At 41.7% G+C, this 22,363-nt stretch overlaps 1 protein-coding gene across 3 annotated transcripts in view; it reads right to left on the bottom strand.

Moving 5' to 3' along the window:
- Positions 1 to 22,363, bottom strand: part of LOC139760414 (uncharacterized) — a 121,531-nt gene that overhangs the window by 12,855 nt on the left and 86,313 nt on the right. The window contains exon 1 of one of the 3 annotated variants that reach the window (XM_071683585.1): positions 2,418 to 2,554. The exons of the other annotated variants lie outside the window; for them this stretch is intronic. The gene's annotated coding sequence lies outside the window, so the exon portion shown is untranslated. Of the gene's footprint in view, positions 1 to 2,417; positions 2,555 to 22,363 lie in introns of those variants that run through there. 3 annotated transcript variants of the gene reach the window in all.

Consider the following 22,363-nt stretch of genomic DNA (forward strand, 5'->3'; position numbering starts at 1 on the left):
CCTTTCCTCAAACATACTACCTATCTTTCCTTTTTTCTCATCTTGGTTACATCCACACACATTTAGATACCCCAGTCTGAGCCTTCGAGGAGGATAAGCACTCCCCGCATGACTCCTGTTTTCCCCATTAGAAATACAAGGAGGGGAGGATTGCTAGTCCCCCGCTCCCGTCCCCTTTAGTCGCCTTATACGACACGAGGGGAATGCGTGGAAAGTTTTCTTTCTCCCCTATCCCAAGGGATTTATATATATATATATATATATATATATATATATATATATATATATATATATATATATATATATATATATATATGGTGGATATTCAATGTATGTATGGCTCATGGTGAAGTGCCTGAGGATTGGCGGAATGCATGCATAGTGCCACTGTACAAAGGCAAAGGGGATAAAGGCAAGTATTCAAATTACAGAGGTATAAGTTTGTTGAGTATTACTGAGAAATTATATGGGAGGGTATTGATTAGAGGGTGAAGGCATGTAAAGAGCATCAGACTGGGGAAGAGCAGTGTGGTTTCAGAAGTGGTAGAGGATGTGTGGATCAAGAATGTATGTGAGAAATACTTAGAAAAACAAATGGATTTGTATGTAGCATTTATGGATCTGGAGAAGGCATATGAAAGAACTGACAGAGATGCTCTGTTAAGAGTATATGGTATGGGAAGTAAGTTGCTAGAAACAGTGGAGGATGTAAGGCATGTGTACGAGTAGGAAGAGAGGAAAGTTATTGGTTATCAGTAAATGTCGGCTTGCGGCAAGGGTGCGTGATGTCTCCATGGTTGTTTAATTTGTTTAAGGATGGGGTTGTTAGGGAGGTGATTGCAAGAGTTTTGGAGACAGGGGTAAGAATTCAGTCTGTTGTGGATGAGAGAGCTTGGGAAGTGAGTCAGTTGTTGTTCGCTGATGATAAAGCGCTGGTGGCTGATTCGGGTGAGAAACTGCAGAAGCTGGTGACTGAGTTTGGTAAAGTGTGTGAAAGAAGAAAGCTGAGAGTAAATGTGAATAAGAGCAAGGTTATTAGGTACAGTAAGGTTGAGTGACTACTCAATTGGGAGCTAAGTTTGAATGGAGAAAAACTGGAGGAAGTGAAGTGTTTTAGATATCCGCGAGTGGATTTGTCAGCGGATGGAACCATGGAAGCGGATGTGAGTCACAGGGTGAGGAAGGGGGCAAAGGTTCTGGGAGCCTTGAAGAATGTGTGGAAGGCGAAACATTATCTCGGAGAGCAAAAATGGGTATAACATTGGTTCCAACAATGTTATATGGTTGCGAGACGTGGGCTATAGATACAGTTGTGCGGAGGAGGGTGGATGTGTTGGAAATTAAATGTTTGAGGGAAATATGTGGTGTGAGGAGGTTTGATCGAGAAAGAAATGAAATGGTAAGTGAAATGTGTGGTAATAAAAAGAGTGTGGTTGAGAAAGCAGAAGAGGGTGTGTTGAAATGGTTTGATCACATGGAGAGAATGAGTGAGGAAAGATCGACAAAGAGGTGGAGGGAACGAGAAGTGGAAGATCAAATTGGAGGTAGAAGGATGGAGTGAAAAAACTTTGAGTGATCGAGGCCTGAACATGCAGGAGGGTGAACTGGGGCCAACGGGCATGTGATGCGTCTGGGGTAAACCATGGAAAGTTGTGTGGGGCCTGGATGTGGAAAGGGAGCTGTGGTTTCGGTGCATTATACATGACAGCTAGAGACTGAGTGTGAAGGAATGTGGCCTTTGTTGTCTTTTTCTAGCGCTACCTCGCGCGCGTGCGGGGGGAGGGTGGGTGTCATTTCATGTGTGGCGAGGTGGCGACGGGAATGAATAAAGGCAACAAGTATGAATTATGTACTTGTGTATATAAGTATATGTCTATGTATGTATGTATATGTATACGTGGAAATGTATAGGCATGTATATATTCGTTTGTGGACGTGTATTATATACATGTGTATGTGCGTGGGTAGGACGATTCTTCCATCTGTTTCATTGCGCTACCTCGCTAAATAAATAAATAAATAAATATATATATACATATATATATATATATATATATATATATATATATATATATATATATATATATATATATATTTTTTTTTTTTTTTTTTTTTCAAACTATTCGCCATTTCCCGCATTAGCGAGGTAGCGTTAAGAACAGAGGACTGGGCCTTTGAGGGAATACCCTCACCTGGCCCAACTCTCTGTTCCTTCTTTTGGAAAATTAAAAAAAACGAGAGGGGAGGATTTCCAGCCCCCCGCTCCCTCCCCTTTTAGTCGCCTTCTACGACACGCAGGGAATACGTGGGAAGTATTCTTTCTCCCCTATCCCCAGGGATATGAAAATGAAATACTACTATAAATTGAGATAAACTTTGAAAATACAAAGTAACTTCACCATGGGACCAAGATTTACCTTAATTACAGTTGAAGCATAACAACAACATTTTTGTAATCTTCCTTCTGCTGTACTGGTTGCATGCAACAAGAAGCAAATACTCAGCAACTACAGCAGCAATAAACAATTCTTCCTGCAAGGTTGTCTTCATATATATATATATAGCGGGAATGCTAACCGCTAGGCTATGGGCCTGGCCCATAGCCTAGCGGTTAGCATTCCCGCCTTTTGCATAGGGGTCCTGAGTTCGATCCTAGCTGTTGGAGGTTTGTATGATATATATATATATATATATATATATATATATATATATATATATATATATATATATATATATATATATCTTTTCTTTTTTCTTTCATACTATTCGCCGTTTCCCGAGTTAGCGAGGTAGCGTTAAGAACAGAGGACTGGGCCTTTGAGGGAATATCCTCATCTGGCCCCCTTCTCTGTTCCTTCTTTTGGAAAAAAAAAAAAAAAAAACCGAGAGGGGAGGATTTCCAGCCACCCGCTCCCTTCCCCTTTAGTCGCCTTCTACGACACGCAGGGAATACGTGGGAAGTATTCTTATATATATATATATATATATATATATATATATATATATATATATATATATATATATATATATATATTATTACCATACATCTCTCTTACCCTGCTTTCATTACTTACTTGATCAAACCACCTCACACTGCATATTGTCCTCAAACATTCCATTTACAATACATCCACCGTCCTCCGCACAACCCTATCTATAGGCCATGCCTCGCAACCATACCCATTTTTGCTCCGATACAACGATCTCATCTTCCACACGCTACCAGAACCTTTATCCCCTCCCACACCGTGACTCACATCCGCTTCCATGGTTCTATTTGCTGCTAAATCCACTCCCAGATATCTAAAACACTTTACTTCCTCCACTAAATCTCCATTCAAACTTACCTCCCAATTAACTTTCTCTGAACCCTAACTGAACCTAATAACCTTGCTCTTATTCATATTTACTCTCAGCCTTCTTCTTTTACACACTTTACCAGTTTCTCATCCGAATCAGCCACCCCATCCATAAACAAATTAAACAACCATGGGGACATCAAGCATCCGTGCCGCAAAACCGACATTCACTGGGATCCAATCACATTCCTCTCTTCATACTTGGTAAAAACTTTTCAATACTTCTAACAACTTGCCTCCCACACCATATACTCTTAATACCTTCCACAAAGCATCTCTATCAACCCTATCATATGCCTTCTTCAGATCCATAAATGCTACATACTAATCCACAAATCCATCTGTTTTTCTAAGTATTTCTCACATACATTCTTCAAAGAAAACACCTGATCCACACATACTGTATTACTTCTGAAACCAAACTGCTCTTCCCATGCCTATACCCTCTAAATCAAGACCCTCCCATATGATTTCCACGGAATACTCAACAAACGTATGCCTCTATAAGTTACACATTAGCCTTTGTACAACTGCATTCCTCCAATCCTCAGGCGCTTCACCATGAACCATACATACATCGAATATCCTTACCAACCAATCAACAACACAATCACCCCCTTTTATATATATATATATATATATATATATATATATATATATATATATATATATATATATATTTCATACTATTCACCATCTCCCGCGTTGGCGAGGTAGCGTTAAGAACAGAGGACTAAGCCTTTGAGGGAAATCCTCACTTGGCCCCCTTCTCTGTTCCTCCTTTTGGAAAATTAAAAACGAGAGGGGTCCCGGGTTCGATCCTGGCTGTTGGAGATTTGTATGTGATATATTCTTTTAAACTATTCGCCATTTCCCGCGTTAGCGAGGTAGCGTTAAGAACAGAGGACTGGGCCTTTTTTGGAATATCCTCACCTGGCCCCCTCTGTTCCTTCTTTTGGAAAATTAAAAAAAAAAAAACGAGGGGAGGATTTCCAGCCCCCCGCTCCCTCCCCTTTTAGTCGCCTTCTACGACACGCAGGGAATACGTGGGAAGTATTCTTAATCCCCTATCCCCCTATCCCCCCATCCCCTATCCTCATGGGGGATATATATATATATATATATATATATATATATATATATATATATATATATATATATATATATATATATATATATATATTTTTTTTTTTTATACTTTGTCGCTGCTACCTCGCAAACGCGGGAGACAGCGACAAAGTATAAAAAAAAAATATATATATATATATATATATATATATATATATATATATATATATATATATATATACATATATATATATATATACATATAGCTACCTCGCTAATGCGGGAAATGGCGAATAGTATGAAAAAAAAAAAATATATATATATATATCCCCCATGAGGATAGGGGAAAAAGAATACTTTCCACGTATTCTCTGCGTGTCGTAGAAGGCGACTAAAAGGGGAGGGAGCGGGGGACTGGAAATCCTCCCCTCCCGTTTATAATTTTCCAAAAGAAGGAACGGAGAGGTGGGCCTAGTGAGGATATACCCTTTAAGGTTCACTCCTCCGTACTTAATGCTATCTCGCTACGCGAGATAAGGCGAATATATATATATATATATATATATATATATATATATATATATATATATATATATATATATATATATATATATATATATATATATATATATATATATATATATATATATATACGCCACATACGCACATATACATATATACATACCTGTTACTACCCAGCCCCACAGGAGACAGCATCGCAACCCTTCGCTTCAAGAAGGCAGCGCCAGGAAAACGGACATAAAGGCCACATTTGTTCACACTCAGTCTCTAGCTGTCATGTGTAATGCACCGAAACCACAGCTCCCTATCCACATCTAGGCCCCAGAGACCTCTCCAGGGTTTACCCCAGACGCTGCACATGCCGTGGTTCAGTCCACTGACAGGACGTCGACTCATTCTAATTCACTCAATTCCTTGCACAGCTCTCTCGCTCAAAATCTTTTTCACTCCATCCTTCAACCTCCAATTTGGTCTCCTGCTTCTCCTTGTTCCCTCCATCTCTGACACATATATCCTCTTCGTCAATCTTTCCTCACTCATTCTCTCCATATGTCCAAACCATTTCAACACACCCTCTTCTGCTCCCTCAACCACACTCTTTTTTTATTTCTACACATCTCTTACCCTTTTATTATTTACTCGATCAAACCATCTCACAACACATATTGTCAACAAATTCTTCATTTCCAGCATATCCACCCTACTCCATACAACCTAATCTATACCCCATGCCTCGCAACCATATAACATAGTTGGAACTACTATTCCTTCAAACATTCCCATTTTTGCTCTCCAAGACATTATCTCCTTCTACGCATTCTTCATCACTCCCAGAACCTTCGCCCTCTCCCCCACCCTGTGACTCACTTCCACTTCCAGATATCTAAAACACTTCACTTCCTCCAATTTTTCTCCTTCCAAACTTATATCCCAATTACCTTGTCCCTCAACACTACCGAACCTAATAACCTTGCTCTTATTCACATTTACTCTCAACTTTCTCCTTTCACACACTTTTCCAAACTCAGTCACGAACTGCTGCAGTTTCACACACGAATCAACCGAGTCATTTCCCAGGCCCTCTCATCCCAACAGACTGCATACTCGCCCCTCTCCAAAACTCCAGCATTTACCTCCCTAATAACCCCATCCATAAACAAATTTAACAACCATGGGGACATCACACACCCCTGCCGCAGACCGACATTCACTGGGAATGTCACTCTCCTATCTTCCTACTCGTACACATGCATTACACCTTTGATAAAAACTTCTCTGCTTCTAGTAACTAACCTCCCACACCATATACTCTTAATCAACTCTCCTCTCTTCCTAATCGTACACATAACTTACATCCTTGGTAGGACTTTTTCACTGCTTCCAGAAAGCATCTCTTGTCAACCCTATCATATGCTTTCTCCAGATCCGTAAATGCTACATAAAAATCCACATGTTATTTTAAGTATTTCTCACATACAATTTTCAAAGCAAACACCTGATCCACACATCCTCTACCACTTCAGAAACAACACTGCTCTTCCCTAATCTGATACTCTGTACATGCCTTCATCCTCTCAATCAAGACCCTCTCATATAATCTCACAGGAATACTCAACAAACTTATGCCTCTGTACTTTGAACACTCACGTTTATCCTCTTTGCCTTTCAACACTGGAACTATGCATGGATTCCGCCGATCCTCAAGCACTTCACCTTGGTCCATGCATACATTGAATATCCTTACCAACCAATCAATAAGACAGTTACCCCCGCTTTTTTATAAATTCCACTGCAATACCATCCAAACCCGCTACCCTGCCGGATTTCATCTTCCGCAAAGCTTTTACTACCTCCTTCTTCTTTACCAAACCATTCTCCCAGACCCTCCCACTTCGCAAACGACACCAACTAAAACACCCTATATCTGTCAATCTATTATCAAACACATTCAACAAACCTTTAAAATACTCACTCCATCTCTTTCTCTCTTCATCACTACCTGTTATTACCACCCCACTTGCCCCCTCACCAATGTTCCCATTTGTTCTCGTCTTACGCACGTTATTTACCTCCTTCCAAAACATCTTTTTATTCTCCCTAAAATCTAATGATTCTCTCTCACCCAAACTCTCATTTGCCCTCTTTTTTCAACCCTTGCACCTTTCTCTTGACCTCCTGCCACTTTCTTTAGACATCTTCCAGTCATTTACACTACTTTCCCGCAAGTATCGTCAAACACCTCTTTTTTTTCTCTTTCACAAACAATCTTACTTCTTCATCCCACCACTCACTACCCTTTTTAATCTACCCACCTCCCACCTTTCTCATGCCACATGCATCTTTTACGTAAGCCATCACTGCTTCCCTAAATACATCCCATTCCTCACCCACTCCCCTCACATCATTTGCTCTCACCTTTTGCCATTCTGCACTCAATCTCTCCTGGTACTTCCACACACAAGTCTCCATTCGAAGCTCACTAACTCTCACCACTCTCTTCTCATCAACATTTTCTCTTTTTTTCTGAAAAACTCTACAAATCTTCACCTTCGCCTACACAAGACAGCGATCAGATTCAGCTGCCCCTCTCAGCACATTAACATCTAAGTCTCTCTTTCACACGCCTCTCCATTAACACATAATTAATGCCTTTTGACCATCTCTCCTACTCACATACGTATACTTACGTATATCTCTCTTTCTAAACCAGGTACTCCCAATCACCAGTCCATTTTCAGCAAACAAATCCACAAGCTCTTCACCACTTCACCCCATGTACACCAATTTACCCTCAACAGCCACATCACTCACCTTCACATTTAAACCACCCATCACTATATATATATATTATTTTGCTTTGTCGCTGTCTCCCGCGTTAGCGAGGTAGCGCAAGGAAACAGATGAAAGAATGGCCCAACCCACCCACATACACATGTATATACATACACGTCCACACACAGCACATATACATACCTATACATCTCAACGTATACATATATACACACACACAGATATATACATAAATACACATGTACATAATTCATAGTCTGCCTTTATTCATTCCCATCGCCACCTCGCCACACATGAAATAACAACCCCCTCCCCCTCATGTGTGCGAGTAGCGCCACATTCGTTCACACTCAGTCTCAAGCTGTCATGTAATAATGCACCGAAACCACAGCTCCCTTTCCACGTCCAGGCCCCACACAAGTTTCCATGGTTTATCCCAGACGCTTCGCATGCCCTGGTTCAATCCATTGACAGCACGTCGACCTCGGTATACCACATCGTTCCAATTCACTCTACTCCTTGCACGCCTTTCACCCTCCTGCATGTTCAGGCCTCGATCACTCAAAATCTTTTTCACTCCATCTTTCCACCTCCAATTTGGTCTCCCACTTCTCCTCGTTCCCTCCACCTCTGACACATATATCCTCTTGGTCAATCTTTCCTCTCATTCTTTCCTTGTGACAAAACCATTTCAAAACACCCTCTTCTGCTCTCGCAACCACTCTTTTTATTACCAAACATCTCTCTTACCCTATCATTACTTACTCGATCAAACCACCTCACACCTCAAACATATGTCCTCAAACATATTTCCAGCACATCCACCCTCCTGCGCACAACTCTATCCATAGCCCACGCACATTGTTGGAACCACTATTCCTTAAAACATACCCATTTTTGCTTTCCGAGATGATGTTCTCGACTTTCACACATTCTTCAACGCTCCCAGAATTTTCGCCCCCTCCCCCACCCTATGATTTACTTCCGTTCCCATGGTTCCATCCACTGCCAAATCCACTCCCAGATATCTAAAACACTTCACTTCCACCACTTTTTCTCCATTCAAACTTACCTCCCAATTGACTTGACCCTTAACCCTACGGTACCTAATAGCCTTGCTCTTAGTCACATTTACTCTCAACTTTCTTCTTTCACACACTTTACCAAACTCAGTCACCAGCTTCTGCAGTTTCTCACATGAATCAGCCACCAGCGTTGTATCATCAGCGAACAACAACTGACTCACCTCCCAAGCTCTCTCATCCACAAAAGACTGCATACTTGCCCCTCTTTCAAAAACTCTTGCATTCACCTCCCTAACAACCCCATCCATAAACAAACTAAACAACCATGGAGACATCACACACCCCTGTCGCGAACCTACATTCACTGAGAACCAATCACTTTCCTCTCTTCCTACAAGTACACACGCCTTACATCCTCGATAAAAATTTTCACTGCTTCTAACAACTTGCCTCCCACACCATATATTCTTAATACCTTCCACAGAGCATCTCTATCAACTCTATCATATGCCTTCTCCAGATCCATAAATGCTACATACAAATCCATTTGCTTTTCTAAGTATTTCTCACATACATTCTTCAAAGCAAACACATGATCCACACATCCTCTACCACTTCTAAAACCACACTGCTCTTCCCCAATCTGATGCTCTGCATATGCCTTCACCCTCTCAATCAATACCCTCCCATATAATTTACCAGTAATACTCAGCAAACGTATACCTCTGTAATTTGAGCACTCACTCTAATCCCCTTTGTCATTGTACAATGGCACTATGCAAGCATTCCGCCAGTCCTCAGGCACCTCGCCATGAATCATACATACATTTAATAACCTTACCAATTAGTCAACAATACAGTCGCCCCCTTTTTTAATAAATTCCACTGCAATACCATCCAAACCCGCTGCCTTGCCGGCTTTCATCTTATGCAAAGCTTTTACTACCTCTTCTCTGTTTACCAAATCATTTTCCCTAAACCTCTCACATTGCACACCACCTCGACCAAAACACCCTATATCTGCCACTCTATCATCAAACACATTCAACAAACCTTCAAAATACTCACACCATCTCCTTCTCACATCACCACTACTTGTTATCACCTCCCCATTAGCCCCCTTCACTAAACTTCCCATCTGTTCCCTTGTCTTACGCACTTTATTTACCTCCTTTCAAAACATCTTTTTATTCTCCCTAAAATTTAATGATACTCTCTCACCCCAACTCTCATTTGCCCTCTTTTTCACCTCTTGCACCTTTCTCTTGACCTCCTGTCTCTTTCTTTTATACATCTCCCACTCATTTGCATTATTTCCTTGCAAAAATCGTCCAAATGCCTCTCTCTTCTCTTTCACTGATAATCTTACTTCTTCATCACACCACTCACTACCCTTTCTAATCAGCCCACCTCCCACGCTTCTCATGCCACAAGCATCTTTTGCGCAAGCCATCCCATTCCTTCCCCACTCCCCTTACCTCCTTTGTTCTCATCTTTTTCCATTCTGTAGTCAGTCTCTCCTGGTACTTCCTTACACAAGTCTCCTTCCCAAGCTCACTTACTCTCACCACTCTCTTCACCCCAACATTCTCTCTTCTTTTCTGAAAACCTCCACAAATCTTCACCTTCGCCTCCAAAAGATAATGATCAGACATCACTCCAGTTGCACCTCTCAGCACATTAACATCCAAAAGTCTCTCTTTCGCGCGCCTATCAATTAGCACGTAATCTAATAATGCTCTCTAGCCATCTCTCCTACTTACATACGTATACTTCTGCATATCTCTTTTTAAACCAGGTATTCCCAATCACCAGTCCTTTTTCAGCACATAAATCTACAAGCTCTTCCCCATTTCCATCACTGAACACCCCATGTATACCAATTATTCCCTCAACTGCCACATTACTCACCTTTGCATTCAAATCATCCATCACTATAACCCGGTCTCGTGCATCAAAACTACTAACACACTCATTCAGCTGCTCCCAAAACACTTGCCTCTCATGATCTTTCTCCTCCTGCCCAGGTGCATATGCCCCAATAATCACCCATCTCTCTCCATCCACTTTCAGTTTTACCCATATCAATCTAGAGTTTACTTTCTTACACTCTATCACATACTCCCACCACTCCTGTTTCAGTAGTGCTACTCCTTCCCTTGCTCTTGTCCTCTCACCAACTCCTGACTTTACTCCCAAGACAATCCCAAACCACTCTTCCCCTTTACCCTTGAGCTTCGTTTCACTCAGCGCCAAAACATCCAGGTTCCTTTCCTCAAACATACTACCTATCTCTCCTTTTTTCTCATCTTGGCTACATCCACACACATTTAGACACCCCGATCTGAGCCTCAGAGGAGGATGAGCACTCCCCGCGTGACTCCTTCTTCTGTTTCCCCTTTTAGAAAGTCAAAATACAAGGAGGGGAGGGCTTCTAGCCCCCCGCTCCCGTCCCCTTTAGTCGCCTTCTACGACACGTGAGGAATGCGTGGGAAGTATTCTTTCTCCCCTATCCCCAGGGATAATATATATATATATATATATATATATATATATATATATATATATATATATATATATATATATATATATATATATATATATATATATTCACTGCTTCTAACAACTTGCCTCCCACACCATATATTCTTAATACCTTCCACAGAGCATCTCTATCAACTCTATCATATGCCTTCTCCAGATCCATAAATGCTACATACAAATCCATTTGCTTTTCTAAGTACTTCTCACATACATTCTTCAAAGCAAACACCTGATCCACACATCCTCTACCACTTCTGAAACCACACTGCTCTTCCCCAATCTGATGCTCTGTACATGCCTTCACCCTCTCAATCAATACCCTCCCATACAATTTACCAGGAATACTCAACAAACTTATACCTCTGTAATTTGAGCACTCATTCTTATCCCCTTTGCCTTTGTACAATGGCAATATGCACGCATTCCGCCAATCCTCAGGCACCTCACCATGAGTAATACATACATTAAATAACCTTACCAACCAGTCAACAATACAGTCACCCCCTTTTTTAATAAATTCCACTGCAATACCATCCAAACCTGCTGCCTTGCCGGCTTTCATCTTCCGCAAAGCTTTCACTACCTCTTCTCTGTTTACCAAATCATTTTCCCTAACCCTCTCACTTTGCACACCACCTCGACCAAAACACCCTATATCTGCCACTCTATCATCAAACATCCTTATCGAGGATGTAAGGCATGTGTACGTGTAGGAAGAGAGGAAAGTGATTGGTTCTCAGTGAATGTAGGTTTGCGGCAGGGGTGTGTGATGTCTCCATGGTTGTTTAATTTGTTTATGGATGGGGTTGTTAGGGTGGTGAATGCAAGAGTTTTGGAAAGAGGGGCAAGTATGAAGTTTGTTCTGGATGAGAGAGCTTGGGAAGTGAGTCAGTTGTTGTTCGCTGATGACACAGTGCTGGTGGCTGATTCATGTGAGAAACTGCAGAAGCTGGTGACTGAGTTTGGTAAAGTGTGTGAAAGAAGAAAGTTAAGAGTAAATGTGAAAAAGAGCAAGGTTATTAGGTACAGTAGGGTTGAGGGTCAAGTCAATTGGGAGATAAGTTTGAATGGAGAAAAACTGGAGGAAGTAAAGTGTTTTACATATCTGGGAGTGGATCTGGCAGCGGATGGAACCATGGAAGCGGAAGTGAATCATAGGGTGGGGGAGGGGGCGAAAATCCTGGGAGCCTTGAAGAATGTGTGGAAGTCGAGAACATTATCTAGAAAGCAAAAATGGGTATGTTTGAAGGAATAGTGGTTCCAACAATGATGTATGGTTGCGAGGCGTGGGCTATGGATAGAGTTGTGCGCAGGAGGGTGGATGTGCTGGAAATGAGATGTTTGAGGACAATGTGTGGTGTGAGGTGTATGTATATACATTGTGTATGGGGGTGGGTTGGGCCATTTCTTTCGTCTGTTTCCTTGCGCTACCTCGCAAATGCGGGAGACAAGCGACAAAGCAAAATAAAAAAATGATATATATATATATATATATATATATATATATATATATATATATATATATATATATATATATATATATATATATATATATATTGTTTTGTTATCATTATTTTGCTTTGTCGCTGTCTCCCGCGTTTGCGAGGTAGCGCAAGGAAACAGACGAAAGAAATGGCCCAACCCACCCCCATACACATGTATATACATACACGTCCATACACGCAAATATACATACCTATACATCTCAATGTACACATATATATACACACACAGACACATACCTATATACCCATGCACACAATTCACACTGTCTGCCTTCATTCATTCCCATCGCCACCTCGCCACACATGGAATACCATCCCCCTCCACCCTCATGTGTGCGAGGTAGCGCTAGGAAAAGACAACAAAGGCCCCATTCGTTCACACTCAGTCTCTAGCTGTCATGCAATAATGCCCGAAACCACAGCTCCCTTTCCACATCCAGTCCCCACACAACTTTCCATAGTTTACCCCTGACGCTTCACATGCCCTGATTCAATCCACTGACAGCACGTCAACCCCGGTATACCACATCGATCCAATTCACTCTATTCCTTGCCCGCCTTTCACCCTCCTGCATGTTCAGGCCCCGATCACACAAAATCTTTTTCACTCCATCTTTCCACCTCCAATTTGGTCTCCCACTTCTCGTTCCCTCCACCTCCGACACATATATCCTCTTGGTCAATCTTTCCTCACTCATTCTCTCCATGTGCCCAAACCATTTCAAAACACCCTCTTCTGCTCTCTCAACCACGCTCTTATTTCCAAACATCTCTCTTACCCTTACATTACTTACTCGATCAAACCACCTCACACCACACATTGTCCTCAAACATCTCATTTCCAACATATCCATCCTCTTCCGCACAACTCTATCCTATAGCCCATGCCTCGCAACTATATAACATTGTTGAAACCACTATTCCTTCAAACATACCCATTTTTGCTTTCCGAGATAATGTTCCCGCCTTTCACACATTTTTCAACGCTCGCAGAACTTTCGCCCCTTTCCCCACCCTGTGACTCACTTCCGCTTCCGTGGTTCCATCCGCTGCCAAATCCACTCCCAGATATCTAAAACACTTCACTTCCTCGTTTTTCTCCATTCAAACTTACGTCCCAACTGACTTGTCCCTCAACCCTACTGTACCTAATAACCTTGCTCTTATTCATATTTACTCTCAGCTTTCTTCTTTAACACACTACCAAATTCAGTCACCAGCTTCTGCAGTTTCTCACCCGAATCAGCCACCAGCGATGTATCATTAGCGAACAACAACTGGCACTTCTCAAGCTCTCTCATCTACAACGGACTGCATACTTGCCCCTGTCTCCAAAACTCTTGCATTCACCTCCCTAATAACCCCATCCATAAACAAATTAAACAGCCATTGAGACATCATACACCCGTGCCGCAAACCGACATTCACTGAGAACCAATCACTTTCCTCTCTTCCCAATCGCATACATGCCTTACATCCTCGATGAAAGTTTTTCACTGCCCCTAACAACTTGCCTTCCACACCATATATTCTTAATACCTTCTACAGAGCATCTCTATCAACTCTATCACATGCCTTCTCCAGATTCAAAAATGCTACATACAAATGCATTTGCTTTTCTAAGTATTTCTCACATACATTCTTCAAAGCAAACACCTGATCCACACATCCTCTACTACTTCTGAAACCACAATGCTCTTCCCCTCTCAATCAATACAATTTCCCAGGAAAACTCAACAAACTTATACCTCTGTAAATAATTTGAGCGCTCACCTTTGCCTTTGTACAATGGCGCTATGTATGCATTCCGCCAATCCTCAGGCACCTCACCATGAGTAATAAAAGCATCAAATATCCTTACCAACCAGTCAACAACACAGTCACCCCTTTTGTAAGAGATTCCACTGCAATACCATCCAAACCCGCTGCCTTGCCGACTTTCATCTTCCGCAAACCTTTTACTACCTCTTCTCTGTTTACCAAATCATTATCCATAACCCCCTCACTTCGCACACCACCTCGTCCAAAACACCCTATTTATCTGCCACTCCATCATCCAACACATTCAACAAACCTTCAAAATGCTCACTCCACCTCCTTCTTACATCACCACTTCTTGTTATTACCTCCCCATTAGCACCCTTCACTGAAGTTCCCATTTGTTCTGTTGTCTTACGCACTTTATTTACCTCCTTCCAAAACATCTTTTTATTCTCCCTAAAATTTAATTATACTCTCGCCCCTAAAATTTAATTATACTCTCTCACCCCAACTCTCTTTTTCACCTCTTTCACCTTTCTCTTGACCTCCTGCCTCTTCTTTTATACATCTCCCAGTCACTTGCAGTATTTCCCTGCAAAACTCCTCCAAATGCCTCTCTCTTCTCTTTCATTAATAATCTTACTTCTTCATCCCACCACTCACTACCCTTTCTAATCTGCCCACCTCCCATGCTTCTCATGCCACAAGCATCACCAGCTTCTGCAGTTCTCACTCTAATCAGACACCAGTGCTGTAACATCAGCGAACAATAACTGACTCACTTAACAGGCCCTCTCATCCCCAACAGACTGAATACTCGCCCCTCTCTACAAATCTCATGCATTTACCTCCCTAACCACCCCATACATAAACAAATTAAACAACCATGGGGACATCACACACCCCTACCACAGACCGACCTTCACTTGGAAACAATCACTTTCTTCTTTTCTTACTCGTACACATACCTTACACCCTCAATACATACTTCTCTGCTTCTAGCAGCTTACCTCTTACACCATATACTCTTAATATCTTCCACAAACAATCTCTATCAATCCTAACCTATGCCCTCTCCAGATTCGTAAATGCTACATACAAATCCATTAGTTTTTCTAAGTATTTCTCACATACATTCTTCAAAGCAAACACAAGATCCACACATCCTCACTCACTTCTGAAACCACACTGCTCTTCTTCAATCTGATGCTTTGTACTTGCCTTCACCCTCTCAATCAATACCTTCCCATACAATTTTCCAGCAATACCGAAGAAACTTATGTCTCTGTAGTTAGAACACTCATCTTTACCCCCTTTGCCTTTTTACAATTTTACTATACATGCATTCCATCAATCCTCAGACACTTCACCATGATCCATACATACACTGAATATCCTTACAACCAATCAACAATACAGTCACCCACTTTCTTGATAAATTCAACTGCAATATCATCCAAGCCCGCCGCCTTGCCAGATTTCATCTTCTACAGGTCTTTCACCACCTCTTCTCTCTTCACCATATCACTCTCCCTGACTCTCTTAGTTTGCCCACCAGAACAACCAACACACCCTACATCAGCCACTCTGTCATCAAACACATTCAACAAATCATGAAAATACTCACTGCATCTTCTCACTTCATCACTACCTATTATCACTTCCTCCCATACAATTTTCCAGCAATACCGAAGAAACTTATGTCTCTGTAGTTAGAACACTCATCTTTACCCCCTTTGCCTTTTTACAGTTTTACTATACATGCATTCCAACAATCCTCAGACACTTCACCATGATCCATACATACACTGGATATCCTTACAACCAATCAACAATACAGTCACCCACTTTCTTGATAAATTCAACTGCAATATCATCCAAACCCGCCGCCTTGCCAGATTTCATCTTCTACAGGTCTTTCACCACCTCTTCTCTCTTCACCATATCACTCTCCCTGACTCTCTTAGTTTGCCCACCAGAACAACCAACACACCCTACATCAGCCACTCTGTCATCAAACACATTCAACAAATCATGAAAATACTCACTGCATCTTCTCACTTCATCACTACCTATTATCACTTCCCCCCTTGCCCCCTTCAACTATGTTCCCATTCATTCTCTTGTCTTAAACACATTATTTACCTCCTTCTATATGTACGTACCTTGAGGTGGTTAGGGCATGTGGAAGGAATGCATGACTGGGAGTTTACAGGGAGCGTGTATAATAGTATATACATGGTGAGAAAGAAATTGGGGAAGAATTCATGGAATGTTACATGAGAGGGAGGCATGTAAGGACAGGGATAAGTGGAAACTCTTTTGCCGTGGCCACCCCTCTATGGGAGTTTCAAGAGGGTATGGAATCAGAGATACAGATAAATAGATAGATATGTACGTACATTATCCCTGGGGATAGGGGATTAAGAATACTTCCCACGTATTCCCTGCGTGTCGTAGAAGGCGACTAAAAGGGGAGGGGGCGGGGGGCTGGAAATCCTCCCCTCTCGTCTTTTTTTTTAATTTTCCAAAAGAAGGAACAGAGGGGGCCAGGTGAGGATATTCCAAAAAAGGCCCAGTCCTCTGTTCTTAACGCTACCTCGCTAACGCGGGAAATGGCGAATAGTTTAGAAGAAGAAGATGTACGTACATATACATACACATGCATATATGTCTCTTTCACTCTTTTATACTTGATTGCCGCTCCCATGTTAGTAAGGTAACGCCAGGAAAAGACAGAATGGCCATATTCGCAGCTGTCTATCCACATCCAGGCCCCATAGATCTTTCCATGGTTTACTCCAAAAGTTTCACACGTCCTAGTTCTGTCCACTGACAATACGTTGAACCCAGTATACCAATTCACCCTATCCGATGCACACCTTTCACCCTCCTGAATATTCAGGCCCTGATTGCTCAAAATCATTTTCACTCCATTCTTCCACCTCCAATTTGGTCTCCCCATTCTCCCTTTTCCTTCCACTTATGACACATATATCCTACTTGTCAACCTATCCTCACTCATTTTCTCCACATGTCCAAACATTTCAACAGACTCAACAGACCCTCTTCTTGCTTTCTCAACCGCATTCATTTTTACTTACTCGAGCAAACCGCCTCACACCACATATTGTCCTCAAACATTTCATTTCTAACACATCCACCCTCCTCCAAGCAAGTCTATGTATAGTCCATGCCTCGCAACCATATGATATTGTTGGAACTACTATTCCTTCAAACATACCCATTTTTGCCTTCCCAGATAAAGTTCTCCCTTTCCAAATATTCCTCAGCACTCCCAAAACTTTCACTTACTCCCCCACCCTATGGCTCACTTCCACTTTCATGGCTCTGTTCACAGTCATTTCCTTTCCCAAACATCTAAAGCACTTCATATCCTAAAATTTTTCTCAATCCAAACTTACACCCCAATTACCTTGTCCTTCAACCCTTCTGAACCTAATAACCTATACCTGGTTTACATCAACCACTTCACTTGCACAAGTTCAGTCCACTGACAGCAAGTCAACCAATTAACTATCAGTACACCTTTCATCCTCCTGCATATTCAGATCCCAGTCACTCAAAATCTTTTTCACTCCATCTTTCCATCTCTAATTTGGTTGCCTCCAACTCTGATGCATATATCTTTTTGTTAACCTCCTCTCACTCATTTCAGCAGACCCTCTACAGCTTTCTCAACCACACACACAAAGGTCCACATCAATCTCCCTATATCTCTGATGCCTGTTACCTTCTGGAACTTCCATCAAAGGGTGGCCACGGAAAAAGGTCTCCAATCATCCTTGTCCTTGCATGCCTTCCTCGTATACACCATTTCACATATTCTTCCACCATTTCTCTGCCTCCAGCATTCCTTTACTCTATTTACCTATGTCACTGGTGGTCTTCTGCTCACACCAACCCCTTTAATTCTATCATACACTCTCCATGAAAAATTCCAGTCTTGCATTCTTTCCACAAGCCTAAACCACCTTAAAGTATTAAGTTTCACCCTTTCTACCACTCCACAATTAATTCCCTTTGCATTCCCTGCCATAATAAATCTCTCATAAACTCCTTCAGTTGTTTCTTCATTCAATCTAGTCACACCATATGCTCTTTGCAATTAGCTCATTTCCAAAGTCTGGATTCTTGACCTTTGTGACTTAATCCATGCCCATGTTTTCAGCTGCATAGGTCAGAGTTGGGAGTACTCTCTTCACTTCCATACTTACACCTCTGCCCATCATTATTCTATTAATGTACCAAATGACTCTTATACCCTGTACTGCTTTCTCCCTTAATTTTCTTCCATGTCATCAAACTTACCCAAAAGGGTTAAATACTAAAAGTCTCCATATATATATATATATATATATATGTATATATATATGTATATATATATGTAGGTTTGCGGCAGGGGTGTGTGATGTCTCCATGGTTGTTTAATTTGTTTATGGATGGGGTTGTTAGGGAGGTAAATGCAAGAGTCCTGGAAAGAGGGGCAAGTATGAAGTCTGTTGGGGATGAGAGAGCTTGGGAAGTGAGTCAGTTGTTGTTCGCTGATGATACAGCGCTGGTGGCTGATTCATGTGAGAAACTGCAGAAGCTGGTGACTGAGTTTGGTAAAGTGTGTGGAAGAAGAAAGTTAAGAGTAAATGTGAATAAGAGCAAGGTTATTAGGTACAGTAGGGTTGAGGGTCAAGTCAATTGGGAGGTGAGTTTGAATGGAGAAAAACTGGAGGAAGTGAAGTGTTTTAGATATCTGGGAGTGGATCTGTCAGCGGATGGAACCATGGAAGCGGAAGTGGATCATAGGGTGGGGGAGGGGGCGAAAATTTTGGGAGCCTTGAAAAATGTGTGGAAGTCGAGAACATTATCTCGGAAAGCAAAAATGGGTATGTTTGAAGGAATAGTGGTTCCAACAATGTTGTATGGTTGCGAGGCGTGGGCTATGGATAGAGTTGTGCGCAGGAGGATGGATGTGCTGGAAATGAGATGTTTGAGGACAATGTGTGGTGTGAGGTGGTTTGATCGAGTAAGTAACGTAAGGGTAAGAGAGATGTGTGGAAATAAAAAGAGCGTGGTTGAGAGAGCAGAAGAGGGTGTTTTGAAATGGTTTGGGCACATGGAGAGAATGAGTGAGGAAAGATTGACCAAGAGGATATATGTGTCGGAGGTGGAGGGAACGAGGAGAAGAGGGAGACCAAATTGGAGGTGGAAAGATGGAGTGAAAAAGATTTTGTGTGATCGGGGCCTGAACATGCAGGAGGGTGAAAGGAGGGCAAGGAATAGAGTGAATTGGAGCGATGTGGTATACAGGGGTTGACGTGCTGTCAGTGGATTGAATCAAGGCATGTGAAGCGTCTGGGGTAAACCATGGAAAGCTGTGTAGGTATGTATATTTGCGTGTGTGGACGTGTGTATGTACGTGTGTATGGGGGTTGGGCCATTTCTTTCGTCTGTTTCCTCGCGCTACCTCGCAAACGCAGGAGACAGCGACAAAGTATAAAAAAAAAAAAAAAAAAAAAAAAAAAAATATATATATATATATATATATATATATATATATATATATATATATATATATATATATATATATATATATATATTATCTTTTTTATTATCATACTTACCATCTCCTGCGTCAGCAAGATAGCGCGAGGAAACTGACGAAAGATGGCCCAACCCACCCACATACACGTATATACATAAACGCCCACACACGCATATATAAATACATATACAATTCAACGTATACATACATATATACACATATACATATTCACACTTGCTGCCTTCATCCATTCCTGTTGCCACCCACCTACACAAGAAATAGCATACCATCCCCCACCAGCGAGGGAGCGCCAGGAAAAGCCAAAAAAGGCCACATTCGTTCACACTCAGTCTCTACCTATCATGTGCAATGCACCAAAACCACAGCTCCCCCTCCACATCCAGACCGCACAGACTTCTATGGTTTATCCTACACGCTTCACATACCCTGGTTCAATCCAATGACAACAAGTCGACCCTGGAATAATACATTGTTCTAATTCACTCTATTCCTTGCATGCCTTTCACCCACCTGTATGTTCAGGCCTAGATCACTCAAAATCTTTTTCACTCCATTCTTCCATCTCCAATCTGGTCTCCCGCTTCTCCTTGTTCCCTCCACCTCTGACACACATATCCTCTTTGCCAATCTTTTCACACTCATTCTCCCCACGTGTCCAAACCATTTCAACACACCCTCTTCTGCTCTCTCAACCACACTCTTTTTCTTACCACAAATCTCTCTTACCCTTTCATCACTTACTAGATCAAACTACTTCACACTACAAATTGTCCTCAAACATCTCATTTCCAACACATCCACCCTCCTCCGCACAACCCTATCTTTAGCCCATGCCTCGCAACCATATAACAATGTATATTTCTTCAAACACAACCATTTTTGCTCTCCGAGATAATGTTCTCACCTTCCACACATCTTCAACGCTCCCAGAACTTTCGCCCCCTCCCCCACCCTATGACTCACTTCTGCTTCCATGGTTCCATCTGCTGCCAAATCCACTCCTAGATATCTAAAACACTTCACTTCCTCCAGTTTTCCTCCATCCAAACTTACCTCACAATTTACTTGTCCCTCAACCCTACTGAACCTAATAACCTTGCTCTCATTCACATTTACTCTCAACTTTCTTTTTCACATACTTTACCAAACTGTCACCAACTTCACCAGTTTCTCACCCGAATCATCCATCAGCGCTGTATCATCAGCGAACAACTGACTCACTTCCCAAGCTCTCTCATCCACAACAGACTACATACTTGCCCCTCTCTCCAAAACTCTTGCATTCACCTTCCTAACAACCCTATCCATAAACAAATTAAACAACCATGGAGACATCATGCACCCCTGCCACTAACCAACATTCACTGAGAACCGATCACATTCCTCTCTTCCTACTCATATAAATGCCTTACATCCCTGGTAAAAAAAAATTTCACTGCTTCTAGCAACTTACCTCCCATGCCATATACTCTTAATTCCTTCCACAAAGCATCTCTATCAACTCTATAATATGTCTTCCCCAGATCAATAAATGCTATATACAAAGCCATCTGTTTTTCTAAGTATTTCTCACATACATTCTTCAAAGCAAACACCTGATCCACACATCCTCAACCACTTCTAAAACCACACTGCTCTTCCCCAGCCTGATGCTCTATATATGCCTTTACCCTCTCAATCAATACCATCCCATATAATTTCCCAGGAATACTCAACAAACTTATGCCTCTATAATTTGAACACTCACCTGTATCCCCTTTGCCTTTGTACAATGGCACTATGCATGCATTCTTCCAATCCTCAGGCACTTCATGATCCATACATACACTGAATATCCTTATCGACCAATCAACAACAAAGTCACCCGCTTTTTTAATAAATTTCACAGCAATACCATCCAAATCAGCCGCTTTGCCGGCTGTCATCTTCCGTAACGCTTTCACTACCTCTCCTCTGTTTACCAAACCAATTTCCCTGACCCTCTCACTTCGCATAACACCTCGACCAAAACACCCTATATCTCTAAACTCTATCATCAAACATATTCAACAAACCTTCAAAATACTCACTCCATCTCCTCACTTCATCACTACTTGTTATCAACTTCCCATTTGCCCCCTTCACCGATGTCCCATTTGTTCTCTTGTCTTACGCACTTTATTTACCTCCTTCCAAAACATCTTTTTATTTTCCCTAAAATCTAATGAT

Source organism: Panulirus ornatus, chromosome 36 (assembly GCF_036320965.1).
Source record: "Panulirus ornatus isolate Po-2019 chromosome 36, ASM3632096v1, whole genome shotgun sequence".
NCBI lineage: Eukaryota > Metazoa > Arthropoda > Malacostraca > Decapoda > Palinuridae > Panulirus > Panulirus ornatus.